Source organism: Topomyia yanbarensis, chromosome 2 (assembly GCF_030247195.1).
Source record: "Topomyia yanbarensis strain Yona2022 chromosome 2, ASM3024719v1, whole genome shotgun sequence".
In the NCBI taxonomy this organism is placed as follows: domain Eukaryota; kingdom Metazoa; phylum Arthropoda; class Insecta; order Diptera; family Culicidae; genus Topomyia; species Topomyia yanbarensis.
The window spans coordinates 419,433,018-419,460,667 of NC_080671.1; the positions used below are offsets into that span (position 1 = coordinate 419,433,018).

General features: G+C 34.8%; 1 protein-coding gene across 1 annotated transcript in view; it reads right to left on the bottom strand.

Annotated features, from left to right (window-relative positions):
* LOC131685215 (extracellular sulfatase SULF-1 homolog) overlaps positions 1-27,650 on the bottom strand; it is a 249,304-nt gene that overhangs the window by 94,871 nt on the left and 126,783 nt on the right. The gene's annotated exons all lie outside the window — the stretch shown is intronic.

Consider the following 27,650-nt stretch of genomic DNA (forward strand, 5'->3'; position numbering starts at 1 on the left):
CAGTGGAAGTGATGACAAATTCGATACGAACACTCCGACATGCGAAGAAGTTGAAGTACAATATGAATCCATGGACAAAATATTAATAAAATTAGTGCATAATACATATAAAAACTATTCACAGGCTGATCACAAACCCTTTCTGCAAAATTTTACAAATTTTACAATAACTTATTCAACGTATAAAAATACCAATTAGAATTATCATCGTTTATATTATAAATAAAATATTTGACATAATTGATTATATTAAAATGACCAAACTCATGTCTACATAATTGAAAAAAAAATGGAAAAACAAGAGCGGACATAGCGTAGTTGGTAAATAGATTGCATTGTACGAAGTTGGGCTGGGTTTGATTCCCAACCATGCACATGGTTAGAGATTTTTTATCGCGAAAAAGAGACAAATGTCACTAAGGTTCAACCCTCTATAATCGAAACAAAACAAAATGAATGACAGAAACAATACACTGCACCGGTTTTGTACAAAGCATTCAATCTGTCAAAAAAAACCTTAAAATTTTGAACAATTTCTCAGACGGAAAAAAACCAGCAATCACCATAAAATAATGGATAGTAGAAACTATGGCGCTACGGTACTTCCAATAGTCCTAATTGCCGCTGATAGGCCATCCCATTAGTAACCTGTGGTGTGTGGTGGCATTGTTTTGTTTCTTTCTCTAAGTGCAATTACAAACACACACACACACACACCTACATACACATACACACCACATTCTTGACTGCAGTAGCTTGTTCACTAGTTCTCAAAATCCAGGTCACTGCACCAAACAGCTCCATGCAGTCTCACCACTCGGCGCGCACGGTAGCATCCATTCTGTTGTCATTGGACACTCCTACACTTTCCGGCGGCAGTAGTTGATGTGCCACAATCAGTGCATCGCGTGCAAATATAGGTTAGGTGTTCGTGTGCCATCAACAACCGCGATGTTTACAACGCTCACTTTCGCGCTGTGTCGCGTCGGGTGTTTCGTTTGATTGCTGCAACATACACACACGCCGCACTAGTTGGTGCCTCTTCATTTCGCGTGCTGATGATAATAAGTGGTCATAGCCGTTGTCGCGCGTTAAGTGCTGACCGTTGTTTCAGTTTGTACTGATTTTCTTTGGGTTCATTCTCATTGATTCCGAAGACATAAAATAACTTCTCATTCTAATAGTAGCCGAAAGGTTGTATAATTAAGTTGCTTGAAACCGATAATCGAACTTGCGAGCTTGACTAGCTTGACTCCCAAGTTCTCAAAAAACTAGTCCTGGTTTTACGCTTTAGGTTTTTAGCCTACTTTTACAATCTACATAGAAGACCCGTTTTTATCAGCCCCGTTGATTGACAAAATGGGGACAATGACAAAACATATTTATTTATTTATTTTCTATTTTAAACGGAAGCTGTGAAAATATTTAACATTATTCCGTATACATAGTCTCATAACTATGGCTGGTTAACGAAATCGGGTCGAAAAGCTGACAAAATTGGGGGCTGATAAAAACGGGTTTTCACTGTAGTATAATTGTAAGAAATTTCAGAATCTGGTTCTGCCCAGTCGGCAATTAAGATAAGCCGCTGAACTATTGCCAAGCAAAGAGAGACCGAGCGTAGGCACAAAGACACCCGCAGCCTCGATAGAATGGACGAAGACGACATATTATGTCACAGAATGCAAAATGAAGGAAGCTCTTACAGCCCAGAAAAAAAACGAATTTTTTAAAAACCATGCCTGGAGGTTGTATTCTTTGTCATGTATAAAAACCAGAGGATTTAATTTACATTCACTCTCTATGAAGTAATATTTTTGTTCACATCAAGAATTTGAAATTTAGTAAAAAACGAAAATTTGGAAGAATTTCTCAAAACATAAAAAAATCAAAATTTAACCATTAAAAGAAAAAAAAATAAATTGAAAAAACTACAAGGGGCAGCCCTATGAGGTTGCACGAACTGTAGACGTAGGACTATACTACTTAATTCAAAATATTTATTTTATTAGTACTTAGTGTGTGGGGAAAAACACCCGGACCGGTGAAGAAAAATCAAATTTTAGACAATATAATCACATCTCATGTATAGAACAAGCTTTCTAGTTGCTCTCAAACAGATCCTAAAAGTTCAAACACCCATGGATAACCCCAAGTTTGTAGATGTGTTTCGATGCCACAGGATTGTAAAATGGTTAATATTACGTCATGAAAATTCAATTCTTCCGTGACAATTTTTTTTGCCTGCAAAATGCCCTGTGTGTATGCAAAGCTCATGAATTGTTAGGATATTTGCATTCATCGAAAAATGCTATCCAACGCTGCGCATTGCATACATACAGGACATTTTGCAGGTCACCAGAAGCTGTTCATTTTACCACCGCCACATGTTCATTTTACCCACTCGCTTTAAACGTGTCTCATTTTTGGACATGTTTAGAAATCAAGAACCATGTTTGAAAAAATGTGTTTATGACAAAGTATTTTTACCAGATATGTACAAAACATGTCTAACAAGAAACATAAGGTGATTGTAATATCTCAATCACTTATTAGTTAGAAAATAATGACTTTGCTTAACGTGTTCATTTTACCGCCAGTTCCCCTACCTACCAACACATTCGCCCCAAACATTGAACCAAAGCGTACAATGCAAAATGAGTCAACGCTGATGATGATGGGTAGAGCGAAAGAGACAACTAGTACCACCACGACACTATTAGCGCGTGTCACCAAAACTCCACGCGGCCTTTCCCGATTGAAAGGAACGGCCGCGCTTAGCCCATCTGTCATAATATCGTGATTTTGCATAGCGAAGGGCTGAATGATTTTGTTCCAAAAACAGCCCTGCGAATTGATAAAATTGCTTAGATGAGCTAAACTAATTAATCAAATCCTGTTTTAAAAACTGTCCTTGCGTTTAAACCAAAATGGGAAGCTTATTACTACCACAACATTACTTAATTTCAAGCGCAAATAGCAAATACATGTGCTAGTTAAACCAAAAATTTACTGGCAACATTACAGCGGCATTTAGGAAGCAGTTGGAGCGGTCGCCTGTTGCACCACACAGGGTAGCGTCCAACAGGCGACCAGTGTAACGGACTTCTAGCTCAGCTACACTAGCTGTAAAAAACACAGCGCAGTGATTTGCTTCGCCAGCCGTTCAACAGGGAACTGAGCGTGTCTGGCCAAGTCCGTTCTTTAAATAGTCGATGATGACGTCATTCATAGAAGCGTTGCGCGCTAGGTACACCAATCCGTCGTACAGGGCTTGGGAAGCGCTATCTTCTGTGTGTTAATGCGCGATATTTTGACAAGGTTATATATTATTTAATTTTTAATGCTATGATATCAAAAATCTTTGGGTTTATCTATTGGAATCTATTCTTAGAAGTATTTCGGGGCGATTTGTGCAAAAAATTTGAAAATTTATCGTGAGATGGCTGAATTATATGCGTTTAAAATTGAACCACTTTTCGTTACATACCATTTTTGTAGAATTTGCAGAGTGCACCCCCATATCGAAAACAAAGACGTAGTCCTACGTCAAAAAAGAAAATAGAAAAATGTAATAATTAAAATGTAGCAATATTGAAAAAATGGCTGAAAATAAACATAGGCAAACGGAGAAATGGGAAAAAACATAAGAAAAACAAACTAACAAAAGAAGATAAAACGAAAAAATTAAAACAAAAATTCGAAAAATGGATAATGAAAAGGGGAAAGATAACAATAAAATTAAAGATGGATGAAGGAATTAAAAAAAATAAGAAGTGGATCATGAAAAAAGTGAAACAAAAACTGACAAGACGGAAAAAGCGAAAGTAAAGAAAAACAAAAAATGGGAAAAAATTGAAATTGCAATAATGTAACAATGAAAGAAAAAGGTCAAACGGAAAAATGCAAGAATGGACAAATAAATAATAAGTAAATAAATAAACGAGAAAATGGAACAATAAAAAAGATGAAATAGCAAAATGGAAAAATCAAAAAATAAAAAAACTAAAAAAAAGATAGGAAAAATTAAAATATTATAAAATAAAAATACTGAAAAAAGTAAAAATCGAAGAATGAAAAAATGGATAATGGAAATTTTCAAAAAAGGGAAATGAAAAATAGTGGATGTATGGGAAAACTAAACGACTCAAAACTGGAAATATCGATAAACGAAGAGATGAAAAAATGAGAAAACTAGAACATTAAAAAATAAAAAAAATAAATGGAAATTCAATCGAAAAATGGAAACAAAGGAAGGATGAAAAAATTATATTTAAAACTGAAAAATGGAAAACTGAACAAAAAGAAAAATGGAAAATGAATAGATTAAACTTGTCAAATTGAAAAAATCAAATAAAATGAACAATGTAAAAATAGTGAAAAAGTCTAAGGCAACAATGTATAAATGAAGCAAAGACACATGAGAAAATTAGAAACTGAACAAAAACATAGAAAAATAAAAAACATGGAATGCCAAACTACAAACTTTTTAAATAAAAGACATGAATGAATGTAAATATAGAAAAACAAAAAACTAAATAAATTAACAAAATGGAACAAATTAAAAAATGGAAGCTTAAGAATGGTAAAATGGGAAACCGCCAATGTTAATTTGCATAAAATGCGAAAGGAAATTTGAAAAGACGAAAAAAATGAAAAATAACAAAATAAAAAAATGAATAATCCAAAAATGAAAAAATAATGCAGGAATGGTAGAACGGAAAAATAAAAATATTGAAAAATGTAAGTGTATAAAAATGAAAGAAAATGAAAAAATGGAGGAAAAAAGGAAAAATAGATAGATTACGTAATGGGAAAAAGATTCAAAATATACGAAATAGTAAAATGAAAGAAAAATAAAAGAACAAATTGAAAAAATAGAAGAACGAAAACTAACAAAAACGAAATAGCTGACAAAACTGAACATATGAGAAAAAGAATGCAAAAACAGAAAAATTCAAAAATTTAAAATAAATAAGTGGAAAAAATGTACAAATGAGAAAATGGAATAATGATAGAATGATGAAATGCAAAAAAACGAAAAACCTAAAACAAACAGAAATTAGCAAAATGTACAAAAATGTAACCTTGGAAAAATTTAAAATAACAAAAAAAATGGAAAAATTGAAAAAATGAGAAATATGGGAAAATAGAAAAATGAAAAAACTGGAGGAACATATCAAATTAAAAAGGGTATAAAAAAGAAAAAGATTGAAAAAAAACAATGGAGAGATAGGAAAATGAAATAATAGATAAATGAGAAGACGTAATACGAAAGAGAAAACCAGAAACTGGGAAAAATAGCAAAATAAGAAAACAAAAAAATAGATAAATGAATAAATGAATAAAAGGAAACAAAAATTAGAAAAATAAAAAAAATGAAACAAAGGACAAAAATGTCCGAAAAATTAAAACATATAGAAAAAACCTTTTGACATCATGTAATTTGAGTCATTCTGATCTAAAAATACCGAAAAAAAACGTGTTTAATCCACCTAACAGTGTGATGAGACATTTCTTATAACTCTTATCACTCTCTTCGGATATTATATCGTTTGAGAACATTTAGAACTTGATGCTTCGCGATGTTTTGATAACACATACTACATGGGATAGTGGCAGAGAATCGCTCAAATCAGCATAGGACAACATCAGTGCTAGAAATCTCAAACCAAATCAATGGGAAAGCGAAAAAATGGCCCATAAAGTAGACATACCAACGAATTATTGTTAATGCTCTGTTAATAAAATATCTATATTGTGGTGGGAAAACTGAATTTTCCTAAAGGGGTTATATATTGTACTGAGCCAAAAAAATCGAAATTTTTTTTGAATCGATTTGAAATTTATACTTTACTCAAATTTCCAACGCGACTGAGAACTAAGAAATCAACATTTTTTCTTGAAAAGGGCGACACCATTCAAAGAAAATCAACAGTGAATATTTCCAGAACTATTGTGTTTTTTTACATCCTAGATTGCATAATTTAGTGATCGAAACCCAAAACTTCATAAAGTATTTGAAATTATTAAATTAAAATTTGTTTTTGCTATTGAAATTGACAAAATGATAGTATCGCCCCTTTGGCGATTGTTTACTTTTTCGGTCCCACCTATCAGCATTGAAGTATCGCCCTTACGTTTTTTACAATAACTACCGTTTTACACCACCGATTTCGTCCGGGTTTTTTCAATAGCGATCATTGTTACTATTTATAGCTGGTATCAGCTTGATAATCCTAAAAAATACGAAAAACAGTTTCGCCTCTAAACTGCTAGCAAAAAAAGTATCGCTCTGTTTGTTTGCATTGAACGTGGAGGGAGAAACTTTAAGTAAACAAACAAAAATTCAGTTTCGCCCGTTGTATTTTTTGCTGTAGTTTAAGAAAGCAATATCGTAGAATCCAAATTTTTAGGTTAATTTGTTGCGTTTCAAAGCCCTCATTCGCATGTATGAAAAAAGCCTTATGTTTACATTTGTAAGTATCGCCCTTTTCACAAAAAAGCGTTGAAATGAAATCGCACTTCCTGATATCACGCTATCTCTGAAGTTCCAAATTTTACTTCGACATCGACTTTTTCTAAAGGAAACTTCCTAGTAGTATCCTTGATTTGAATTATTATCGCTAATCCTAATGTCACAGAACAAATAAAATCCTCTCGAAAACGAACCGTTTGGGAAAATCATCATCATTACTTTTTCATTTTCACGAAACTTTTCGATAACCTTCCGTCACTTGCGTTAATGCGCTGGGTGCACAGTGCTCTGAAAATCTAGCGAAATCGTCTTAGGGCACCAGCGGGTCTAATTCAGAGCTATCTGCGCGGCGAGCTAAATCTGTAAAGAATACTAAAAATTAATTTCTATTCCATAATTTTCAGTTCAGCAATTCGAGAAATCGTGCTCACCGCAAGCCATGAAAAATAGACTACGTTGTGAAGCGATGGTCACTATTTATTAAAGAATCACGGTTAAATAAAAAATAAAACTATTAAAAAATTTCAAATAGTTTATAATTTTCACAAACTTATTAGGAAAGATTGTTTAATAAGCTTTCCTAATATTGTGTAGGAAAAAGCTGAAAATTTCAGTATTTTTTCTATCTGCAACATATAAACCCTTGAGTATACCAATTAATTGGTATACGAATTGGAATAGGTTCGCCAAATTTTGGAAGAAGTCTATAAAATAACCCCTTGAAAACTCCCTAAAAATTGTTGTAGTTCGATGCGATAAAAAAAATCTCCAAAAAAGAAATGTACCTATTAATGTGAAACACAGCGAATAATACATACAATAAAGACCCATTTTATCAGTCTCATGGTGTATTTTAGGCTGACAAAATGGGGACATTGACTAAATCGGGCAATTTTTTTTCTTTATAATAAACTGAAGCTGTTAAAATATTCTTCTCGTCCCTTTGTTGTAGTCTGATAACTATTTCTGATTATGATGATCTTTTTATTTTCCATTATTTCGCATATCTTCGTGATAAGGAAAACATGCTCCAGAAAGGATTTACTCGTATTCAGTCTTGTTCGTCTGCTAGAGCCCATCAAACATATATTCATATTTGGCTGATAAAATCGGGGTTTCAATGTGTTATAATAGATATTCAGCATTCGAAGAAGTTTCTTGTGAACGAGTGTAGAACGACTTTGTTTCTACTTATTTGAAATCAGCGGCGTAGCCAGAAATTCGGTTTGGTGAAAGTCGATCATACTGTCCAAACGGCATAATTCCGAAACCGTGATTTTTTAAGTTTTAAAATTATGCAGAATTAAGTTTTCAGAAAATAGTAACAGAGTTCATGAATAAAATTCACCATACATACTTCTTGGACGATATACCGCCAAAATTATTATATAAAATGATGCGCTGTTTAACGTTTGTAAAACTCATCGAAGATACTAAACCTCCGAAATTGGCGGTTTCAAAATGATGTTATCTTGACCTTAAATTACTGTTTTTGAACATTTGACCTATACATATAATTGGTCATACAACAAAAATCAAATTCTCATCAAAATCGATCAGAACCTGCTAGAGTCGAATGGAAATCGTCATTTTTCATAAATTTCTCTACATTCGGAAAGTGTTATCCTCGTTATTAATCATATTACGTTTTCGTCTCAACTCGACGCATTTCAAAAATATAAACCTGTTTTAATCCACCTAGTGGTGCAATTGTGCTTGTCTCATTTGTCCAGACTATGATTCCATGGCTGGTTATGTTCAATACAAAGGTGGAAATGAATATTACATGTTCAGTACGATATGCACATACATACAATGGATCGACAGCCACGATCTTGAGATACTATGTGATACTGAAACATCGCTTGAAACCAGCGGCGGATCATGGAAAAAGATCCGGGAGGTCCGGGTTCGGCCGGACTTGTTAAAATTTTTTGAACTAGTTTTAATTTTAAAGTAGCAACCCCTCACTGCATACTCCCTCCGGGCCGGTATGATTGACGATTTTTAGAGTGATTGCATAACCTTTCTATATGAGAAAGGCAAAAATGTACCAAAGTCCAAACAAGTCAATTTTTGTCAAACATCTCAATGTTTCATGCATTTTAAATTCATTTGGCATCAAAAATACAAATTTGATCTTGAAAATTTTTCCTTTCAGTTTATATGGGAATTTGCTGTGTAATTGCACTCTTCAACTCGTAACTCCGGAACCGGAAGTCCAGTCAATAAAAAATTCAATTGCAGCCGATGGGAAGGTTGTACCTTTCATTTGAGACCAACTTTGTGCAAATCGATCCAGCCTTCTCTGATTAACAGAGGTCATATTTTTTCCACATACACACATACATACACACACAGACATTTTCCGATCTAGACGAACTGAGTCGATTGGCATATGACACTTGGCCCTCCGGGTCGGGATTAGATTGACGAATTTTAGAGTGTTTGAAAAAGGCAAAAACATTTTTAGCAAATGTTGAAAGTTATACATTTTTTTGGTGAGCAGTTCTATGTTTCATAGACATTAAATCAATTTTAACTTCACTTACTATTAAATAAAGACCCTTATTACAGTACATCGCTACAAAAACGAGCTCAATTTGAAAATAAATCTGAGGATTATGATTGATTACAGAACTCTGGAATTTTCTATTGGAATGTTTTCAGGCAGGAATTCGATATTGATGTTATCAGACAACTGTGAAATCAAGACCAATAGATCAGTTACATATCAGGACCCCATTCCAACAATTTATCAAAAGTCCTCATGATGTTTACAACAACAGGTAATCAATCTACGGATCAGATAATTGTTATTGTAATATTGAATTAAATCAGTCTGCATCAATAAATTTTCAACTTCAATCCAATTCTTTTTTGTGTGGTGGCTGGGGGGAGTTGTATGGTGTTAAACCCCAAAACCTTCTCTTGGCTACGCCGTTGCTTGGAGTTATTTACTTCGCTTTTCATTTTCCGATATGTTTCAGATCGATCCGATGGTCATAAGTTAGAAAAATTGCAGTCAGAATGTTCGCGCAAATGAACATTTTTGCACTGATAAGTTATTAAGTTCCTTCCAGACAACTTGGAAGTGTTCGGTGATTATTTCTAGCGGTTGTAGATAGTAAAATGAAATACAAAATTCGTTTTATCGAAATAATGTTTGGCTTATTTCAATGGATTATTACTATATTGAACAATAAATAGGCGACAAAGAGTAATCAACAAACAACAAGCCATAACTTTTAAAGTATTCAAAATAGATATTTAAAGTCTTTAGCAAAGTTATTCGCAAAAGTAAGAGCTACAAATTTGCTGAAGGCATCATTTCGATATAATCACTTCCAAGAAAATTTGTGAAAATATCTCACTCATAGGGGGATTAATCAGCAAAAGCACAATACCAAAAGAAAGGGCATATTGCCTCCATTATATTCTCCGAAGATACTATTGACCTAAAATAAGCCGTTTTGGCGTTAATAATAGATTACATGTTTTTGGTCATATTTCTGGCAATGGGAAATGATAAAAATCTTTCGTCCGCATTTAATGTTAAATATCTCTTTTGATAATAGTCCGATTTTAACAATCTATAGCTTGTTCGAAAGGTATTCGTTGAAGCTGTCGAAAAACATATAAATTGTTAATCTATATTGTCAATTTCGACAGATAATTAAAAAAAACTGCAAAAAATGCCATTTTTACGCATTCAAACATTCATATCTCGGAAACTAAACATCAGAATCAAAAACAAATTAATAGCGTTCATACTGTTTTTTAGTTCTTTCATTTAAAATTGGTTTGGATAAGATCGGTTCAGCCATTGCTGAGAATCACGAATGAGAATTTGTCCGTTACATACACACACACACACAGACACACACACACACACACACACACAGACATTGTCCCAAATCGTCGAGCTGAGTCGATTGGTATATAAGACTCGGCCCTCCGGGCCTCGGAAAAAATCTTGAAAGTTTGAGCGAATTCTATACATTTCTTTTATAAGAAATGTAAAAAGGAAAAGTGGAAGACTAAAAAACGATAAAATAGAAACCTGATGAAACAGAAAAATATGGAAAATAGAAAAACGAAAACTAACAAAAACGAAATAGCTGATAGAGCTGAACATATGAGAAAAAGAATGCAAAAACAGAAAAATACAAAACTTTAAAATAAATAAGTATGTATGTATAATAGGGCATTGCAAAAAAAAAATTTTTTTGAATTCTCGAAGGCCCCCCCTCTCATATTGTGACAAATGTCAAAGTAAGCTCAGATGCCAAATTTCACATCATTTGGACAATTTTAGACCCCCGCCCACCTCGCTTGAAATTTTTTGAAATTGGTACTATGGGCAAATATGGAGGAAAAATACATTAAATGCAATAACTTTTGAAGTAGCAATCAGAAAATTAAAATTTATACCTCTTTTGGAAGAAAATAATCTTAGTATTTGAATGGAGATATATTTGTTTCTAGAAAAATACGGGAAAGTGGGTTACTGGGTCTTTTTGGACTCAAAATCCCCTATTTTGAATGATTTTTCTGCTCCGTGATGCAAATCATACATATTTTGTAGTTTTTTCTAATGTGAAAAAATCTCAGAAATCGAACGGAATCCTTTTGACCTTAGTCCGAATACGAGAAGTTGGGGTTTAATGGCCTTTTGTCATTCATATTAAACTTCATCATTTTCTCGTGAATATATCTCTATTATTCTTCACTCAATTTTCATAAACTATACCTTGTTGAACGTGGAAAATCCTTAGGATTATAACAAAAATAGATTCGTTACCGGTAAAATTCAGGAACATCAAATTATCTGACATATAGTGTCGATTTCACATTTTTATCATAAAATCGCACATATTAACTCCATTTAACAACATAATTCTTATTTAATTTACTATTTTTAGTGTAAAATATGCTTAGGGATCACATGAGAAAAGTTTCACTCCTGGAAAAATAGGGGAAGTTGAGGTATTAGGACAAATAATGAAAAAAATTGGATTTGTAGAGTAAATATCAAAAAGTTTGATGTTTTTGAATTTTACCTTTAACGTTTTTATTTTTCTTTTATTTCTCAGAATTGTACTCGTTCAATAAGATATATTTTATGAAAATTGATTGAAGAATAATAGAGATATATGCATGAGAAAATGATAAAATTTAATATGACTGACAAAAAGCCCTATAACCCCAACTTCCCGTATTCGGACTAAGGTCAAAAGGGTTTCGTTCGATTTCTGAGATTTTTTCAAATTAGAAAAACTACAAAATATGTATGATTTGCATCACGGAGCAGAAAAATCATTAAAAATAGGGGATTTTGGGGCAAAAATGACCCAGTACCCCACTTTCCCGTATTTTTCTAGAAACAAATATATCTCCATTCAAATACTAAGATTATTTTCTTCCAAAAGAGGTATAAATTTTAATTTTCTGATTGCTACTTCAAAAGTTATTGCATTTAATGTATTTTTCCTCCATATTTTCCCATAGCACCAATTTCAAAAAATTTCAAGCGAGGTGGGCGGGGGTCTAAAATTGTCCAAATGATGTGAAATTTGGCATCTGAGCTTACTTTGACATTTGTCACAATGTGAGAGGGGGGGGCCTTTGAGAATTTAAAAAAAAATTTTTTTGCAATGCCCTAATGTATAAATGTACAAATGAGAAAATGGAATAATGATAGAATGATGAAATGCAAAAAAACGAAAAACCTAAAACAAACAGAAATTAGCAAAATGTACAAAAATGTAACCTTGGAAAAATTTAAAATAACAAAAAATGGAAATATTGAAAAAATGAGACCTATGAAATTTGCAAAAATACAAAAATAGAAGAAAATGAAGAAATAGTAATCTGTGAAAATGAAAAAAAATAAAAAGTTGGAAAAATCGAAAACAGCAAAAAGAAACAATGAGAAAATGGAGAAACAAGGAAAAGGAAAAATAAAAAAACATTGAAAATTATACCATATGAAAAAGGAAAGAAATAGAATATAAAACATTGAAAGGATAAACAGATGGAAAAAAGTAAAGTAACGAAATGTAAAAAGGAAAAACAATAGAAAATAGGAACATTAAAAATAGATCAATGAAAATGTGAATAAATGAGAATAAAAAAATCAGACAAATTAAAAAAAATGGGTAAATGGATAAACGAAAACATGGAAAAATAATGAATATAAAAATATTCAAAATATATTAACAGATAGATGCACAAAACGCACAGATCGAAAATATTTAAAGAAAACGCATGAAATAAAAAAATTCAAAAAAGAGAATCAAATAATAATGGTTAAATAAAAAGATTAGAAAATGGAGAACAGACCAATAAAATTAAGGATGGATATATGAAAGAATCGAAAAATAAGAAATTGAACATGAGAAATGATGAAATTAAAAACTGGAAAACCGAAAAAGGCCAAAGTAAAATAACAGAAGAATGGAACAAATTAAAATTGGTCGGTTCTCGTGGTAAAGAGGGATAAGCCTGTCTTTGCCGTGAGACATAATGGTAGAATTGAGCTATTCGTAGTAAGCTCGATTTGTTCCAGCAAACGACAAAAGATTAGTCAGTATGATTTTATGAATTGCAATAATATAAAAATGAAAGGAAAAGGAACAACGAAAGAATACAAGAATGGAAATATAAGTAAATGAAGAGATGAAAAAAATTAAAAACAGAAAAAGGATAAAAAAGATAAACTAGTAAAACTGAAAAAAATGAAAAAATAAAAAAATCAAATATGACAAAATGAAAAACCGGAAAAAAGTAAAAATTAAAAAACGGTAAAATTTAAAAAATCCGAATTTTGGAAATGACAAATGACAAATAACGAAAAAGGATAAGTAAAAATGAAAAAAAGTAGAATAAGAAATTCGTAGAATGAAAAACAAACGGAAAAATGCAAAAATTATGGAATGAAAGATGGAAAATGAGTATATTAAAAATTGCCATAATGAAAAAAAGAAACAAAGAGAAAAGTGGAAAACGCAAAAATTAATAGATGGAGCGATGAAATACACTCGATTTTTTCGCGGTTTTTTACGAGGTTTTTTACACGGATTTTCCAGTTAACGCGGTTTTTGCAAAAATATTTCAAATTTCGAATTGCGAAGTCCTTTTCAATTCAAAAAAATTTCTAAGTCCTTTTAAATGCAAAGAACTTAGAAGAATTTTGGAAGATTTTATTTTTTAGGTTTTTTACGCGGGGATGCGTATTGCGTAAAAAACCGCGTCAATTGGAAAATCCGCGCAAAAAAACGCGTTAATTCGAAAATCCGCGTAAAAAAAACTCTCAGCAAAAGACTTTTTTTGCGCGGATTTCGCAATTAACACGGTTTTTGCAAAAAATATTCTAAATCCTTTTGAATGCAAAGACTTGAAAGATTTTCGGAAAGATGGAAGAGACGGGTCTGGAAGACTCATTATGGTCACACCCCAACAATAAGGGTATTGTCGGAATGGTCTTGAAGAGTAGGTGTCAGAAATTTATGTTTGACGACATTTTGAAATCCAAGGTGGCGACTTCCGGTTTAGCGAAATTCGCTATAACCCAATCAATATGGGTATTTTTGGAAGTTGAAGTTGTAGTACAAATAGTTTTAATTAAACAGTTGAATTTACTTAAATTTAAGCAATATGTTTAATTTGAATAAATTCAAACCCCTAACTCACACCACATACGTCTCTTTCATCTCTCATTTCTGAGGGCGTTTTGGATGATTGACCAGATTTTTCATGTGGGAATTTCGGTAAACCGGAAGTCGCCATCTAGAATTTTAAAATGACGCCAAACATCAACGTTTGTCTCCTACTCATCAAAATCGTTGCGGCACCTACTCGTCAAGACCGTTCCTGAAATACCCATATTGATTGGGTTACGGCGAATTTCGCTAAACCGGAAGTCGCCCTCTTTGATTTCAAAATGGCGTCAAAAATCAATTTCTGTCACCTACTCTTCAAATCAATTCCGCCCATATTGTTGGGGTGCGGGTCATAAGGAGTCTTCCAGACCCGTCTCTTCCATCTTTCCGAAAATCTTCTAAGTCTTTGCCATCAAAAGGACTTAGAATATTTTTGCAAAAACCGCGTTAATTGCGAAATCCATTCAAAAAAATTTCCAAAAATATTCTAAGTCATTTGCTGAGAGTTTTTTTACGCGGATTTTCGAATTAATGCGGTTTTTTTTGCGCGGATTTTCCAATTAACGCGGGTTTTTTACGCGGTACGCATCCCCCGCGTAAAAAAACCTGGGCATACAAGAAAATTAAAAAGAAACTAAAAACAAAGAAAAATAAAAAAGGAATATGAAATTGTAGAATACAAAAATTTAAATATGAAAGCGTGGATAAAAATAAACTGGGAACAATAGAAAATTAAATAGATGAACCTAATTAATGGAAGAATGAGAAAACAAAAAAAGATGAAAAATGAAAAAAATAGAAACCGAAAAAATAGTAAATTCGAAAAATGAAAATTTTGAAAAAAGAAGGGAAAGAAAAATTGGAAAGACGAAAATTGGAAAATGAACTGAATGAAGGAAGAATGGAAAAAATAAAATAGTGGAAATATCGAACAATAAAAAAAAATCGAGGAATGGTAAAATGAAAATATGGAAAATATAAGACATAATTTATTTTTAGGTTTATGACGAAAGTGTCAATACCTTATTTTAGATTTTTTTGTTAGGGGAAAGCAGATCGAAATGGTGAGTTAAGCGAAAACAATTATGTGAAAAAAAGCATTCCCTGCCGAGAGGTAAGATTCCAACTTGCAACCCTTGGGATAAACCCTTGTGCTACCCCTGGGATATGATGACGTCATAGCCAGAAAACATGACTATGGCATTGGCGACAGTGAACCATTTAATTTGTGCATTGGATCGAATTTTTTTTCACTCTTCGCTTAACTAACCATTTCGATCTGCTTTCCCCGATCGATACCACAAAAAAAATCTTATAAAATATAAAAATGAGATAATTGAACAAAATTAAACAAAATGGAAAAATCGAAAAATAAAAAAAAATAGAAAAATAGGGATACTGAAACGAAATAAAAATTAAATGAAGTAGAAAAACGAAAACTCGAACAAATTGAAAAATATAGAAATTAATTTCTAAACATCATGTAATTCGGGTCCTTCTTAACCTAAAATATTGGGAAAAGTTAAAAAAACATGAAAAGCAGAAGAATAAAAACGGTCAAATAGGACCCTGGAAAAATGAAGCAGCAGAATTCCAAAATAGCAAAAAGAGAAATTGAAAACTGTCAAAAAAATCAAAGACTGATGTAGCAAAAAATATGAGAGATTGGGACAAAGAAAATGTACAAAAAAAAATTAGTAAAAAAAGAAAATGTATATATGAAAAGAAGAAAATAAATGAAAATGGAAGAAATGAATAAATAAAAATTGAAATGATTAAAAAAGAAGAAATAAAAAAATTGAAAAATAGGAGAAAATGGAAAAATTGATGATTGGAAAGATGAAAAAATAAATAAAAAGCAATTGGAGAAGAAAGAAAGGAAAAATGAATAGTTTTAAAAAACTGAAAAATGAAAAAATGGTAAAAAGTGGAAATATTGAAAAATGAGACATAGTAAATTGGTAAAACGCAAAAATTGAAAATATAATGATATGGAAAAATGGAAAATTGAAAAGATGTAAAAATCGAAATTCGCAATTCGAAAGTCGCAATTCTAAATTTGCAATTCGCAATTCGAAATTCGAAATTCGCAATTCGAAATTCGTAATTCGAAATTCGTAATTCGAAATTCGTAATTTGAAATTCGAAATTCGTAATTCGAAGTTCGTAATTCGAAGTTCGCAATTCGAAATTCGCAATTCGAAGCTCGCGATTCGAAGTTCGCAATTCGAAGCTCGCAATTCCAAGTTCGCAATTCGAAGCTCGCAATTCGAAGTTCGCAATTCGATGTTCGCAATTCCAAGTTCGCAATTCCAAGTTCGCCATTCCAAGTTCGCAATTCCAAGTTCGCAATTCCAAGTTCGCAATTCCAAGTTCGCAATTCCAAGTTTGCAATTCCAAGTTCGCAATTCCAAGTTCGTAATTCCAAGTTCGTAATTCCAAGTTCGCAATTCCAAGTTCGAAATTCCAAGATCGCAATTCCAAGTTCGCAATTCCAAGTTCGCAATTCCAAGTTCGCCATTCCAAGTTCGCAATTCCAAGTTCGCAATTCCAAGTTTGCAATTCCAAGTTTGTAATTCCATGTTTGCAATTCCAAGTTTGCAATTCCAAGTTTGCAATTCCAAGTTCGTAATTCCAAGTTCGCAATTCCAAGTTCGCAATTCCAAGTTCGCAATTCCAAGTTCGCTATTCCAAGTTCGCTATTCCAAGTTCGCTATTCCAAGTTCGCAATTCAAAATTCGCAATTCAAAATTCGTAATTTGCAATTCGAAATTCGAATTTTGGAAATGACAAAAATAGATCTGTTTCATTCACTTTCTTTATCTTTTAGACATTCTAATTTTTTATATGAGATCAGTCAATTAATTCATAGCATTCTTCTAATCTATTCCAAGTTCGCAATTCCAAGTTCGAAATTCCAAGATCGCAATTCCAAGTTCGCAATTCCAAGATCGCAATTCCAAGTTCGCAATTCCAAGTTCGCAATTCCAAGTTCGCAATTCCATGTTCGCAATTCCAAGTTCGCAATTCAAAGTTCGCAATTCCAAGTTCGCAATTCCAAGTTTGCAATTCCAAGTTCGTAATTCCAAGTTCGCAATTCCAAGTTCGCAATTCCAAGTTCGCAATTCCAAGTTCGCAATTCCAAGTTCGCAATTCCAAGTTCGCAATTCCAAGTTCGCAATTCCAAGTTCGCAATTCCAAGTTCGCAATTCCAAGTTCGCAATTCCATGTTCGCAATTCCATGTTCGCAATTCCAAGTTCGCAATTCAAAGTTCGCAATTCCAAGTTCGCAATTCCAAGTTTGCAATTCCAAGTTCGCAATTCCAAGTTCGCAATTCCAAGTTCGCAATTCCAAGTTTGCAATTTCAAGTTCGCGATTCCAAGTTCGCAATTCCAAGTTCGCAATTCCAAGTTCGCAATTCAAAGTTCGCAATTCAAAGTTCGCAATTCCAAGTTCGCAATTCCAAGTTCGCAATTCCAAGTTCGCAATTCCAAGTTCGCAATTCCAAGTTCGCAATTCCAAGTTCGCAATTCCAAGTTCGCAATTCCAAGTTCGCAATTCCAAGTTCGCAATTCCAAGTTTGCAATTCCAAGTTCGCAATTCCAAGTTCGTAATTCCAAGTTCGCAATTCCAAGTTCGCAATTCCAAGTTCGCAATTCCATGTTCGCAATTCCAAGTTCGCAAAACCAAGCTCGCAAAACCAAGTTCGCAATTCCAAGTTCGCAATTCCAAGTTCGAAATTCCAAGTTCGTAATTCCAAGTTCGCAATTCCAAGTTCGCAATTCCAAGTTCGCAATTCCAAGTTCGCAATTCCAAGCTCGCAATTCCAAGTTCGCAATTCAAAATTCGTAATTCCAAGTTCGCAATTCCAAGTTCGCAATTCCACGTTCGCAATTCCAAGTTCGCAGTTCCAAGTTTGCAATTCGAAATTTGAAATTTGAAAATGACAAAAACAGATCTCTTTCATTCATTTTCTTTATCTTTTAGACATTCTAATTTTTTGTATGAAATAAGTAAATTAATTCATAGCATTCTTCCAATCTACGTCAGATAAACCTGCTTGGTTCTCTTTCTAGTAGTTAGAATTACAATAAAGTCCAATTTCTCATATATTTGACACACAATGTAAGGTTTTCAGTACAGTTAATGCTTGTTTTGGGTCACTCAAAATTATGTTCTATTCTCGTCGCTAAAACAATCGACAGTTTTTTAATTGTAGTTTCAGTTTGTTCACTACTCTCAATGTTTTTCGAACTGTTTGACGCTTTACTCTTTGGTTAATTTGTCTTCTGTAGGAATAATATTTGAATTATGTGTTTTTAGACATTTTCTGTCTATTCACCGTTACGATACTCTTTAATTTTATTTTTAGGCAATTAATCTCTTGGTGCCCAAGATTTCAGACACTCCTAAAATCTTGAATCGCGCGCGAATAGTTTTTAATTGAATCCCTATCCCTACTAACACTTGTGAGGTACGCGGTAATATATAAGGGGTAAGCAAAAATGAGTACCGGACTAACATTCTTTTTCTTTGCAAAATTACCAAGCGGGAAAATTTCAAGACAAAAAAAATTATGCGTAAGGACACAAGACCTTAAATAAAGTATGGTTTTTTAGTGTTTCGTATTCTGCCCATATATGCATAAGAGTCCCATATGGATTTTTGTCGAAAATGAGATATCTGTTGGATTGTATTCTGAATCACCACTGAATCATAATGCACAAATAAGATTACCCGATGCGTTTAGAAAATATCGAAAAAATACCAAACATGGTTGTCCCATCCATAAGGCTCAATGAAAAATGTAAATCTTGAACAGCGTTTTTCTCGGCTTGCTGTTTTTCAATATGGGACTCTTATGCATATATGGGTAGTATTCTCCTCGTCAGTAACTAACTTAATTCTAATTAGATGAGTCCAACGGCGCTAGTTAGACACTAAAATCCTAAAAAGTCATACGTCTTTTGTGAACGCTAAATAACTGGCTGGTACTGAGTGATGATGCTGGTTTGGACTCATTTAATTAGCATTAAGTTGGTGTTAGTTACTGACGAGGAGAATGGGAAACACTAAAAAAACATACTTTATTCTTTACCGTCTCGGCTGCGATCTTCGTCTAAGAGTTGTACATTAAAAGATGATTCGTTACTCCCAGATATTATCATCTATTGATGCTCTATGCAAATCAGCTAGTTCCGATTTGTAACGAAGCTAGAAACAAGCTAGTCATTTGAAATTAGGAGAATCGAAGATAAATGTGCATATTTGTAATGGAAACATTTTTTAGACCTAATATTAAATTAAAAAGTTCAGCGATTCGATAAAATAGTTGATTTTAGTAGGGTCGTCGAAATCGTTATTAATCGTAGAATTAAACATCGTATTTTGTCTCCTTTAAAATCAAGGTGATTGAGTAGTTGGGAATTGAAGTTGCATTTTCATCGCTGCAATGTATTTGGTTTTTCAATGCATCATAGACGGCGCCGATGGTTGGGTGGTAAGCGTGACCGCCACCCACCCCAGTTGGTCAGGGTTCAATCCCAGTCGAGGTCGTTGAGATTTTTCAGAGGTGAGAAAAATCAGAGGTCACGCCTTCCTTCGGAAGGGAAGTAAAGCCGTTGGTCCCCGGTCCATGAGTTGATGGGTCGATATCCAATCCAGATAGTGGGAGTGTCACCTCTCTGGCGTCGGTGTTTGGCCTCGTAGCGGAAATAGGCCGACGGAAAATAAACAGAATTGGAAGAAGAAGAAGAATGCATCATCATAGTTATCATAATTAGTTCTGAGCATGGACTGAATTCCCATTCGATTAGAAAGTTTTTACTGACACAAATAATTTACGAGCAAAACATCGTTGATTCGTATGACAGCTGATATCAATTTGTTGTGACTCCTACCAAGGGCTGCTAGCGAGTCACCCAGTCTGTCTGTCCATCCAACAGGTTGCGGCATTTTGGTGGGCAGGCAGAGTAAAACGACCGACTAATCCTTAGTTATGATGATGGCTCATTTGCTATGCTTCATCCCCTACAGCCCTCCCCCGTCATCAACAGATCATCGCCGGCCGGCTTGACCATTGGTCAACCACAAACAGCACAGGAGACCGCTAAAAGCGTAGGAGTTGATCTCATAAAAGCACTAAATCTGATTATTATCATTGCCCGTGTCCCCATCGCCGTTCGCCGCGAAGTTTGATAATCTGTTTTTCCAATTGGCTTGCTACTCACTCCAGGGTTGTTGTTCAGCAGAAATTTGTTTCGGTCGCTTTTAATGCTAATTTTTTGCTTTGGAATGGGTAAGCTTTACGCGACAAATAATACAGAAAGAGACAATGGCGCGGGTTTGCATCTCTTTCTCCTACGACTAATTGCAGAAGTTGTGATTTTGCTTGTTTTGTTACGATTCACGCCGGACACAAAAAAAACCAACAAGCCACCACAAATGAACACAGTGCTGTATCCCACCGACAAACGTTGATGACCGTTATTAAGAGGCCATTTGTTTAAATTACGCTTGAGAAAGAGAGAGAGAGCCAAGCTAAAAGGCAGCAGCCACCTCCCAAGTCGCGTTTAACACCTCATTACTGGCTGTCATGTCTTTCGCTTCGCTGACTTCTCGCGAAGCCACCGCGCCTCCCTTTCCCCCTCAAACCCCGCATGTTTATACCGGTTTTGCTTTGAGCGTGGTTCACATGGATTACCTTGTTTTGTCAGTTCGGCTTCCTCTTTCAGAATCTTTTAGGAACATTCCTCGGAAACATTCAACCCAACGAGAAACGACGGAGCCAAATTATCCGGAAGATCATCGTCCAACGTCGCACATCGTCCGACCCCATCGCATCGTATACCCTAACCCTATCCTACGCGCTCATCGGAAGCCATCAAGACGAGGAATTTCAATAATTCAACGCCTTTATTCTATTATCGCCTGTGTCACTTTAAAAGTGCAAATAACTGTCACTCGCTAACGACTTTATAAGACGTACATAAATTATTCAATCTGCGAGTAAATTCATCCGAGGTTGAGAGCTCACAGTCCACAATAGCCTGCCTACCCGAACCGAACATTAGCTGCCTGCCTTCCACTGAGGCTTGCGCGACTTGAGATGAAACTATTTTTCGGGACGAATTATCTGATTGGCCTTCCCGTGTCGGTTGATTGGACGGCGGACGACGGATGTTTTGCTACCGGCTTGGGTCTGTCTAACTCTAGCCCCGAGCTGTCAGTCAATCAAATGTAAATCAGGTTGCTCTCTGATGATTATCACCAGAGAAGGTGGCAACGAACGCCAGCAAGGTCTGTCAATTGGGACTTTTGGAAGCCGCAACTGCGGCGATTCTCAGCCATGCTAATTCGAACTAATATACGCATTCTACTGAAGGCGCGGGGGACAGAACGGTCTACCGCAGTTGAAAGATGTTTTAACAAAAACCGATCGGCGTAGCAAATAAACAAAAATAATCGAACCAAGGATAGGAATTTGCATTCAGAAAATATTTACTTTTCGCAAAATAAATAAATAAGAAAAACGTTAACATAATATTTAAAACATTGCGCTTACAATAAGCCAAACCGATTACATGCAATAATCATCTCGAAACAACTATCCCAGGTAATTAGATTAGATACACAGAGCAGTAGCGTGGGATTCTGGCGCTCCTGGCGGAGTTTCAGTTTAGCGCCCCCTTGATATTTTTTGGCCATCCTCTTTAACTGAGCTTTCGAACAATAATTTAAGGAGGCTGTTGAGGCAGGATCGTGATTTCCGGCGGTTCGAACTTTCGGGACTCGCACACGGACGACTCGTGAAGGCACAATCGATAACGGGATACCGATGGAATATGGTTCACGAGGAATAACTACGCATTGCTAGTACAGTGGAAAAAACTTTTATTCGCGGTTTGTTCCTCTCGACGGTTGGGGAATGGGAAAGAGATTTTTTATTGCTAATATTACTACAATGTAAACCTACGTTGTTTCAATTCAATTTCTTACACTCTAATTTCGTAGCAAGTCAACTGACAGCACTGACTGCATTCGGGTGTAGCCTTTTCTACCGACAGTGTTGAGAACTGTTAGAGGCATTGGAGTTATTATCATGTTTTCTTACTAATTTAAAAAAATTCTGTTCTCGAAAACGGAAAAACAAAATATATTGAGTTTTTTTGTGTACGGGTCATTCCACGCGAAGTGATCAAAAAAGATGCAAACTTGATACCGACCTTCACGGATCTGAACCAAATTTGGAAGAATTGTTCATCTAGGGCCAACGTATGAAAACCCAAATTTTTGTGACAATTGACCCACCCCTCGGGTCATGGGAGCACCCCCCGTTTTGACAAATTTACCAAAACCCTTGATTTTCTTTTGATCATATCTCCCGTTTTATTTACTCTAAAATCAAACCCCAAGATGGATTTCGAAGAAAAATTTTCAAGGAATCTAGAAAAAATATTTATTTTTGACGGCACTGCTGCCAACTATGCGATTTTTTCTATTAAATTTTAAAAGTTAATTTTTCTCTCAATACATATATTTTCATTTTGAAAATTCTAATGTCATCGTACTCCTCAGACATTTTTACATAAAAAACACATATAATCTCAAATAAGTTGAGCGAACCCCGAGATATACCATTTAGAAGGGAAAAACTCGCATTTTCTCATATTAAAATCCACTTCTATTTGCCAAAATTGAGAAAAAAACGTAATTTTTCATCATTTCTCGTCTACTTCACGAAAAATTATATTTGAACTCAGTATACTCAAGTTGGTTTTTTAGTATTGTGCGCTTGCGATTTTATATGGGAAATTGCGAAAACTCTTCAAAACGGTGTATCTCAGGATCCACTCAAATTATATTGAGATTATATGTGTTTTTTATGTAAAGTTGTCTGAGGAACATGATGGCATTAGAATTTTCAGAATTAAAATATATGTATAGAGAGAATATAACTTTTAATATTTAACTGAAAAAATTGCATAGTGGCAGCAGTCTTCCCATGAACATCGATAAGTTTGCACCTGTGTACAAAATTTCGTGCACGCGTTCAACCTCAAACTTGCTTTGCCTTTATGTACAGGTTCGCCTCGAACACTGAACCCAAGCGAACGGTGTGCAAACTTAGGTTTAAACACCGTGTACGTTCACCGTGTGCGGACACAAGAAAGGCAAACACAAAACAGAATGAGTCAACACTAGTGATGATGAGTGATAGAAAGAGAAAACTGGTGACAAGAACCTGTGTGTACGAACACCGCGTACGTACATAGGGTTCGGTTGTGCAGACGAACATGTGTACGTGTTTTGGTACGCATTATCTCGTTCGAGTTTGCACACGAAATGTGGGTTTAAGATGAGCAAAGAACAAGAGCGAACATGGTGTTCGATGTTCATTTGGAAGGCTGGTTGGCAGCACTGCCGCCAAAAATTAATATTTTTTTCTAGACTCCTTGAAATCTTTAAAAGTTATCTTGCGGTTTGATTTTAGAATAAATAAAACCGGAGATATGATCAAAAGAAAAACAAGGATTTTGGCAATTTGTTAAAAAAAGGGGGGGGGGGTGCTCCCATGACCCGAGGGGTGGTTCAATTGACACAAAAATTTGGATAATTATATGGGCCCTGGATGAACAATTCCTCCTATTTTGGTTCAAATCCGTGAAGGTCAATTACACGTGCCTTGATTACTTCGCGTGGAATGACCCATATGGTAAAACATGCTTTAGTGTTCAAAACAACATTTTTAGTACGATGCGAAAAAATTAAACATACTGCTTAAAATTAAGTACATTCAACTGTTTAATTAAAACTATTTGTACTTCAACTTCCACTTCCAAAAATACCCATATTGATAAGTTATAGCAAATTTCCATAAATCGGAGATCGCCATCTTGGATGTCAAAATGGCGTCAAAAATCAATTTTTGGAACCTACTCGTTAAGATCAAACGTTAAAATCAAACCAAAATCACTCATATTGACTGGGTTATAGTGAACGTGGCTAACCTGAAAGTCGCCATCTTGGAATTCAAAATCGTCAGACATCGACCTTTGTCTCCTACTCGTCAAAACCATTCCGAAAATACCCACATTGATTGGGTTATAGCGAATTTCGCTAAACCGGAAGTTGCCACCTTGGATTTCAAACTGGCGTCAAACATAAATTTCTGGCACCTACTCTTCAAGACTATTCCGACAATACCCATATTGCATGAGTTGTAGAGAATTTCCACTAAACCGGAAGTCTCCATCTTGGATTTCAAAATGGCGTCAAACATAAATTTATAGCACCTACTTTTGAAGACCATTCCGAAAATACCATATTGATTGGGTTATAACAAATTTTGCTAAACCGGAAGTCGCCATCTTTGATTCAAAATGCGTCAAAAATCAATTTCTGGCATCTACTCTTCAAGACCATTACGAAAATACCATATTGATTGGGTTATAACCAATTTTGCTAAACCGGAAGTCGCCATCTTTGATTCAAAATGCGTCAAAAATCAATTTCTGGCATCTACTCTTCAAGACCATTCCGAAAATACCCATATGGATTGGCTTATGGCGAATTTCGCTAAATCGGAAGTCGCCATCTTTGATTTCAAAATGGCGTCAAAAATCAATTTCTGGCATCTACTCTTCAAGACCATTCCGAAAATATCCATATTGTTGGGATGCGGACCATAAGGAGTCTTCCAAACCAGTCTCTTCCAACTTTCCGAAAATCTTCTAAGTCTTTTGCATTCAAAAGGACTTATCATATTTTTGCAAAAACCGCGTTAATTGGAAAATGCGCGTAAAAAACTGCGTTCATTGGAAAATCCGCGTGAAAAACCTCGTAAAAAACAGCGTGAAAAAAAACCTGAGTGTATTGAGAGAAAAATAACTTTTAATATTTATATGAAAAAATTGCATATTTGGCAAAAATATATATTTTCTAGACTCCTTGAATTCTTTAAAAAAATCTAGTGGTTCGATTTTAAAGTAAATAAAACCGGAGATATGATCAAAACAAAATCAAAAGTTTTGGCAATTTGTCAAAACGGGGGAGGGGGGGGGGGGGTGCTGCTCCAATCACCCGAGGGGTGGTTCAATTGACGCAAAAATTTGGATTTTTTTATATGGGCCCTGGATGAACAATTCCTCTAATTTTGGTTCAAATCCAACTTTGGTTCAGATCCGTGAAGGTCGATTACACGTGCCTTGATCACTTCGCGTGGAATGTCCCATATGGTAAAACATGCTTTAGTGTTCAAAAAAACATTTTAGTATGATGCTAAAACTTCTTTTCGATTTCCATCCGGCTCTTTGAAGTTGAAATGCAGTATCAATAATAGCTCGTATGTTCATCGCAAATGAAAATTCAAAAAATTATTTTTCACCCATCTTTTCTCAAAAATCATAAACCAAATGGAAATTTTGTATGCCGCTGCTAAATTTATAAAAATACTCTCCTCTACAACTTCGTCGAAGACAGAAGTGCTATCTCTTCTGGTTCAAAAGATAAATTTTCTATAGACTACTATGATCATTTAATTTTAAATAATATTGTTAAAAGATGACGCACACAAACTTTGTAGAAAAGTTAAAATCGCTAATATGCACAGTTTTGACTCTTATGAATTAAGTCCCTAAAACGCTGTTTTAAGCCACTGTGCGCAGTCAGTCAAAATATTTTGACAGCAGTTGGGATTATAATCTAACTAAGTTTCGCCTAAATCAAAAACGGAATTAGAATTTGGACACTTTATTTATTCTGTGGCAGCGCCTCTAGTGGTCAAATAGGGAATATTTCAACAACGAATTGTTTGAAAAATACACATATTTAAGTGAAGAAAGTGTCATTTTGACACGCGCTCCATTGAAAAAGTTGTGGTAGATAGACAACGAAAAAAGAAATTTCATCCCACAAATCACACGCCGAAAATCTGGCTGTAGCACGAGGTGATGTCCCCAATAAATCCAAGTTTATTTTTACCAATAAATTCGCCCGGAAACTGATGATCTGACAAAGAATTAGTGGCTGTAGGCATAAAAACAAGTTTTTCAGAACCATCAACATAATGGATAAATTCTTTTATCAGGGCTCACAAAGATCCACATGGTTGTACGACTAGGTTCTGTTACTGACTTCGATCGTATCTTATTTATCGTCAAGTTTCTGTTCGATTTGCCACTGCTCAATTCAATTACCTTTCGAAAATAACACTGGAGTTCCTCGAAGCAGTACACACGCACCACTGCTAGCTAGTTTCGCCGTTTGTTAACGACGTTGCCGATATATTTTAAGTCCTGGTAGCACACACTTAAAATATATTTCGTCTTCGCACTACAAACTGTTCTGGATACTCCCAACGACTGATGTGTGCAGAATATGGTTTTGTGTATTCTCAATTGTATTGTCATCAACTTTTGTTGCGCTGAAAACGCCATAGAATATGTCTACAATATTACTACAAACGATACACAGCTATACGACTACATTTAAGATCTTGGTGTAAATTTTGGATTACTAGATTATTTACTCTCATCACCTCTGTGCTACAATCAACAACTGAGATTCATGTTTAAGATCTCCAGCGAATTTCGTGATCCTTTGAGTTTTCAACTATTTACTGTTCGTTGGTGCGTTCGATGCTGGAATGAATTCGGCAATGTCATTTGGAATCCTTGCAATGTGGCTTCGATCAATATGATCTAAGCGGGTTCAGAGACTGATTATGAGGTACGATTCTTCCTGATATGAGACCAATTATGCTGTCGAGTCATCACAACAATTCAGAAGTTCGAAAGAGTTCTCCGCACTATTTGATTTTACCTTTCCCGTATCTGGATTTCGGAGACGTATTTAATCACACTAGTTTTAAGATATTTGATTAGGACATTTTGTTAAATGCACAAAATTTGCCAAGCACAAACTCCGCCAAATCGAACGATATTGCTCAATTTTCAAGCGAAAGTTATAAGAAAATCGAAGAAACGCGACTCAAGATACTGCACAACTTGCACAATGTTGCCGCTGATCAGTTTAGTGTCGGGTTCGCAAAAGTAGGTGCGCAAGATCAATTTTCTTTTCTCGTCTTTTATCTATTTTCCCAAATAATTCGCTATCTAAAAAAACTGGAACGCTGCTATAGAATAAAGTGTCCGGATCCTACGTGAAACAGTTTGGCATGTTTTTAAACTTATTCACATTAATTTTATTAAATAGATCAAGATTTCTGCGCCACCCGCTAAGGCTGGGGCCCTTGGCGGGGCCAACCGCACGCTACGGCTCTGTATACCACGACCATAATACTGTAAGCTTGATAAACAGTCATTCCTGCTGCAGACGCCGAATCTCTGAATAAAGACAAAGACGATGTTTTAAATATAAAGACACGCGGTGTTGTGGTAGTCACCCCCCCTGGTTTGTAGGATTATTGGGTACATTTATACACGGCAATACGTACAGGCAGTTAACAGTGTACGAAGAAGGAGAAAGAGATTAAACTGTCATTCGA